At 39.2% G+C, this 5908-nt stretch overlaps 1 long non-coding RNA gene across 1 annotated transcript; it reads right to left on the reverse strand.

Annotated features, from left to right (window-relative positions):
* Window positions 1–469: 469 nt before the first annotated feature.
* Window positions 470–1853, reverse strand: LOC106327241. The gene is made up of 2 exons (XR_001267411.1): window positions 1509–1853; window positions 470–1366 (listed from the first exon to the last, which is right to left on the reverse strand). It is a non-coding gene; the product is annotated as an uncharacterized LOC106327241 (long non-coding RNA).
* Between the last annotated feature and the right edge of the window lie 4055 nt (window positions 1854–5908).

Below are 5908 nucleotides of genomic sequence, written 5' to 3' on the forward strand. Positions count from 1 at the left end.
ATAGAAGAAAAATCATTGTGCAAATAGTGACAGTGGGACCCACATCTTTTATTATTTCAACATATGTGTACGCCTCTTTGTTTGAAATTAAGTTTTCGTAACAACAACTCAATTAACAAGGAAAAAATAACAACAAAGCTTGTGGGTAAAAAGAAGTGTAAAAACCTAGTTTCTCTCTAAAGACCCCTCTTTCAAAACAGAGCCGCCTCCACTCCGGCCCGGTGCTCTGCCGGAGCCGGAGGTAAATCCTCCTTCCCTGTCTCTTTTTTTTCCTTTGCTTCCCTCTTCTTCTACCTCACTTCAGAACCGATATACCTTCTGCTCTGAACCTATCGGTTCCTTTACCGGCGACCCTTAGCGGTTAAAGGTAATGACAATCGACGTCTTGGAGGAGCGGTGAGGATTTGAAGCGGTAGTCGCGAGGGAGGCCGGTTTTTAGGGCTAAGTGAACCGCCTGATCTAGTTTCACCTTTTAAGATCTACGGTGGCTCTCTTCACGGCGGGGCACGTGACTCAGTGGGAAGCTCCTCCACCTTGGATTTCACCTACCATGTGACAGTGAGACTATCGGAGGAATGGTGTGATGAGCGGTGAAAAATGGTTCAGAGATCCGGTTCTCGGTGACGGACGCGTTGCAAGAACCCACACCATCGGATTGGTCAACCGGAGGAGTGTTCTTTGCAGGTGACACGCGGTGGTGCTCTACTTCCCAGCGTCGGTGGCAAGGAATCTGTTAAGCGAGCGGTACGAGCCCACACCATTGGAAGCTTTGTGTGCTGAACCAGTCTCGCTGCTGCCGTCGAAGTCCGTCTTTCTCAGTACGGAACCTGTTTCCGTCCTTTTGGCTAAGGAGCAGGACACAGAACCCGAATGTGATGGTCTATGCTGGATATGCACCGTTCTGGTGTTGCAGTGTTGGTCCGAGCTTTCACTCTAATCATTTGGCAACCAATGCTATGGTCTCATGAAGTCATCTTGTGTAGATTTCATTGTGTTTGGGTTTGTATGTCTCTGTCTCGTACGGTAGAAGTAGGTGGTGCAAGAGACAGTTTATCTCGAGTCGTGGGATAAACTTGTTCTCATTGTGGTGAAAAATATAACGCCGTTTCGATTGGGTAGCGTATGATCCTTCTAAGTGTTCATGGGTGGTACTAAATCTCGGTGTTTGTATGTGGGGTTTAAATCTGTGTGAGGTTAAAATCTTTGTATTCACAAATTTGGATAATGAAAGTTGTAGTTGAGCCAAAAAAAATAAAAAAAAACAAAGAAAAATGAAAACTCACTGTGAGTCATTGATTGAGTAACTCTCTTTGAAGATGACAATGGGAAGCATCTCTCTCAATTCTTTGCTCAGCCCTAATTCAGCCTGTCCATATTCGTTTGGACCAAAAGTTACAGAACTAAACTCATCAAATATTAATGTAAGAATAAATAGAGTGGAGAGCATCTTTATAAATCCCACAATAATCTACCAAATCGACGAACACAAAAAAAGATTGACTTGTTACCTTTGAGAGATTGTTGGTGGAAACAAAGCTACCACCGCCACGCATTCCAAGAGAAGACCAGTCGACGCTGCTGCTTCGTCGACGTAGATAAATGACGTAGAAGACAAAGAGGACGATAAATGTGAAACAAATGGGAATGGAGAAGATGAGAGCGTGGTACAGTTTGAATTGTTGCACGGCTTCAGTCGAGTTCGTGTCATTAGTCGTTTCTGGAATTGGGTTTCGGTTTGGGTCACTGTAAGATATCTCAAGATTTGAAAAATATATAAACCCACGAAGGTAAAAAATACAAGTCTTGTTGGTTTGTCTAAGAGAGAGAAGAAGAGATAGAATCTCAAGATTCGGAATCGGAGGTGAAGCAATGGTGATAAGATGTGAAAGAGATGGATTGCAAAGTTTCAGGTGAAGTATTCAGGTGTTAGTAAAAGCCATCTGTAATTGTCAGCTATTCATTTCTTTCTTTAGAGAGGAACATGTCAAAACAAAATGATATCAATATAATATTACATATTGTTACAAAACAATTGAATTACAAAACATCATAACAACAAAATATTACACAACATATGGTTATAAGAAGTATAAGGAAATTATTTTTCTTATGAATGAGAGAGTTTATGCATACTGTTAGGTGGATAGGTGTTTTGATCCATCATTCACACTGGTGTTGAACTATTTGTAAAAAGAATAATACATCATACATGTTCTGTTATTTTTTTTGTTTATATTTGATTTTCTTTATTCTAACATTAACTTCTTTTGGCTTTACATTGTTTATTTGAGCTAAGAAGTAATGGAGGAAATTGTTTGACCGAAAAAATGTAATGGAAGAGATTTAATTATATCGCTGGCACTAGAGAAATAAAAATAATTTTAATCCATAATTATCTATTCTATTATAATTTAAGAAAATATATTTTTAACTGTCACTTAATTCATTTTAAAGTTGACGATTTCTTTAACCACTTCCAATTAGGAAAAATATTAATTTACAATATTAAAATAGAACTAAAAAGTATACCCACTTTAATGAATAGTAATAATAACAATAATAATAATAATAATTAGAGTCATTTACTGCTTCAGACTAATTTAAAGGCCAACATTAGAGGCCTATGTTTGCAAAAAAAATTATTAAAGATTACTAGATATTTTTTTAAAAAAAATTGAAAGATGAATTTTTACGTTCATTTCCAAATTTTCAAACTTTTGTTTCATTTCCAAAGATTATTACCCAACTTCACATGTTCTCTGAAATGGTAAAAGAATACGACTATTGCGACTGAACCCACTGAAATATTTTATTATGTTAATGTCACCAACACAAAAAAAAAAATACATACGCAGACTTATCTGAACTTATAATTTTGAATGTCAATATGTTCCATTTTATAAACATAAATAAAGATATGGATGATGAAACACATCAGCTTTGATGTTTCCCATGGACGCGGATATTCGCAGATTTGCCTTCTCGCTCTGCTTTTTAGTTTTGTCAACGTACCTTAACCTTGTTGGTACGAACCAAGAGACATTTTCGAATCTTTTGATTCTTTCTTTTTTGACATCGTCATTGTCAACTTCTAAAGTCAACTGATTTTCATATAACTAATCTCTTTCACAAACTGCTGTCCGAAGTTAAAATGTGTTATATATCTCAACAGGACCGGTTTTACCCTTCAGAGTTAGATGCTTAATCCCCATCATAATGAGACCAGTCTTCAGCTTCTACACTTGGACAAAAACAAGTTTGATCTACTCTTTTTTTTTTTTGTCACCAAACGATTATATTAAAACTAGAAAGGATTTAAGCGATTACATCCAGAACTATGCTCAACGATAACTAAATAATAAACCGGAGAGATCCTCGACGGTTTGATGAACACCATAAAACAAGACAAAACAGCATAACAAAAGATAACAAAGTTAACAAGAGATACTTGATCGACAACCGGAGAACCGTTGGAAATCATAAGATGCATCCCTGAGTAGGTTACTACCACGAGCATAAAATAGTCAGAATCGACGTTGATTAAACCAAACGGCAAAGTTTGGAAGGAGGCGGAACGAGGAATAATAGCTCTAGCTCCGACAAGGTTCTCCGAAGATTAGGGAAACTGGACAAATAGTGGCCTTAAATTAAGCACAACATCACGATTTTGGGCTAGGTGAACCCTGTACACTGACGCTAAAGCTGGCTCCAAATCCATATATATATTTGACACTGATGGGCACGATATGGACGAGTTTAACGGAGGTAGAGACTAGTGGACGTACCTGGTCGTACCGGTTGAACAATCCAAAAAAAGTGACAGCTTCACCTCCATGGAAACTCTGAAAATATTGAAGTTTGGTGGCGGAGTGGACATTGAACTTAGTCCTACATTTGGGACTTCGACATTACCGTGCCGGGACCAGCAAGGTATTACTGAAATACATCTGACCAAGCAGTCCAGAGATTCAATCAACTTGAAAGAGCTTGAGTCATCGTTGGGTGAGGGAAAAGAGAGCTTCAGGCTGTGGCAGTATAACCTGCCCCGGAGCAGCCTATCTTCAGTGCTAGATGGATTCTTGGAGTTTCCTTCCGGTTTGGTAGGGCGGTAACACGGTACTGTCACTACAAGAAAACAGCGATATTCTGACGGACCGGAATTCTGAGGAATTATCAATCCGTCGGAATATTCCGAGGAAATTCCGAGGAAAAATGTATTCCTCGGAAAAAACCGATGAATTCCGAGAAAATATTATAGCCGTTGGAGAGCCGTTTGGGGATTTTACAAAATTCCGAGGAAATTCCGACGAACTAACCGTTGGCGTCGGAATTACGTCGGAATTTCCTCTGTCTGTCGGCAGGATTTAACCTATAAATACAATCACTCATTTCCTCTTCATTCACTCCATATCTTCATCCTCCCTCTTACTCTATTTACACACGAATTTGATTCATAAAAAATATGTCTTCTTCAAATTATTTTCGTTCTTGGATCGATCGACCTCATTTGGATCCGAACACGAGATTGCTTACGGAAGAATACCAACGAGGTATAACCGAATTCATGGGGTTAGTTCACCGACAACCGGAAGCAAAAACAGGTAAGTTAAGATGTCCTTGCTCTAATTGTAAAAATAGAAAGGTTATTAAAGAGTGGGATGTTTGGACTCATCTATATTTGAGTGGGTTTACACGAAGTTACAAAATTTGGTATCATCATGGGGAAACTGATTATGAACATGGTAGTACTAGCGAACCTCAGCCAGCGGTTAGATTAGAAGAACCAATTAGAACGGATGTAGATTATGGTGTAGGTACTGAGCAGATGGTAAATGATCATTTTAGAGGGGAAGATTTACCCAATGCAGAAGCTAGGAGATTTTATGATATGTTGGATGCTGGAAAGCAACCATTGTACGAAGGTTGCAGAGATGGTCATTCAGCTTTATCATCTGCTACAAGATTGATGGGCATTAAAACAAATTATAATTTGGCTGAAGACTGTGTGGATGCGATTGCTGATTTTGTAAAAGGTATTCTACCCGAGGATAATGTAGCTCCTGGTTCATACTACGAGGTTCAGAAACTCGTAGCTGGTCTTGGTTTATCGTATCAGGTAATAGATGTATGCAGCGACAACTGCATGATTTATTGGAGGGCGGATGAACAGCGGGTTACATGCAAATTTTGTGGAAAGCCTCATTATAAAGATACGAGTGGAAGAGTTCCAGTGCCATATAAAAGGATGTGGTATTTACCTTTGACGGAAAGGTTGCAGAGGTTGTATCTGTCTGAACGCACAGCGCAACCAATGAGATGGCATGCGGAGCACTCAACAGATGGTGAGATCAGACATCCTTCAGATGCAAAAGCGTGGAAGCATTTCCAATCAAAGTATCCCGACTTTGCGTATGAAAGAAGAAATGTCTACCTTGGATTATGTACTGATGGTTTCAGTCCGTTTGGCAAGAGTGGAAGACAATATTCTCTATGGCCCGTCATTCTTACACCATACAACCTCCCCCCAAACTTGTGCTTGCGACGAGAGTTTTTGTTTCTCTCGATTCTCGTTCCCGGACCAGAGCATCCTAAGAGATCACTTGATGTGTTTCTTCAGCCACTAATATATGAGTTGCAACAACTATGGGCTCAAGGTGCTGAAACATACGATGTTTCGTGTAAAGAAAACTTTCAAATGCGGACAGTACTAATGTGGACAATAAGTGATTTTCCAGCATATGATATGTTGTCTGGATGGACAACGCATGGAAGGATATCATGTCCATATTGTCAAGATAACACTGATGCTTTCCAACTAAAACACGGAAGGAAAACGTGTTGGTTTGACTGTCACAGGAGATTCCTACCACCTGATCATCCATATCGTAGGAGTAGGAATTTGTTTACG

This window comes from Brassica oleracea, chromosome C2, assembly GCF_000695525.1.
Source record: "Brassica oleracea var. oleracea cultivar TO1000 chromosome C2, BOL, whole genome shotgun sequence".
Taxonomy (NCBI): Eukaryota; Viridiplantae; Streptophyta; class Magnoliopsida; order Brassicales; family Brassicaceae; genus Brassica; species Brassica oleracea.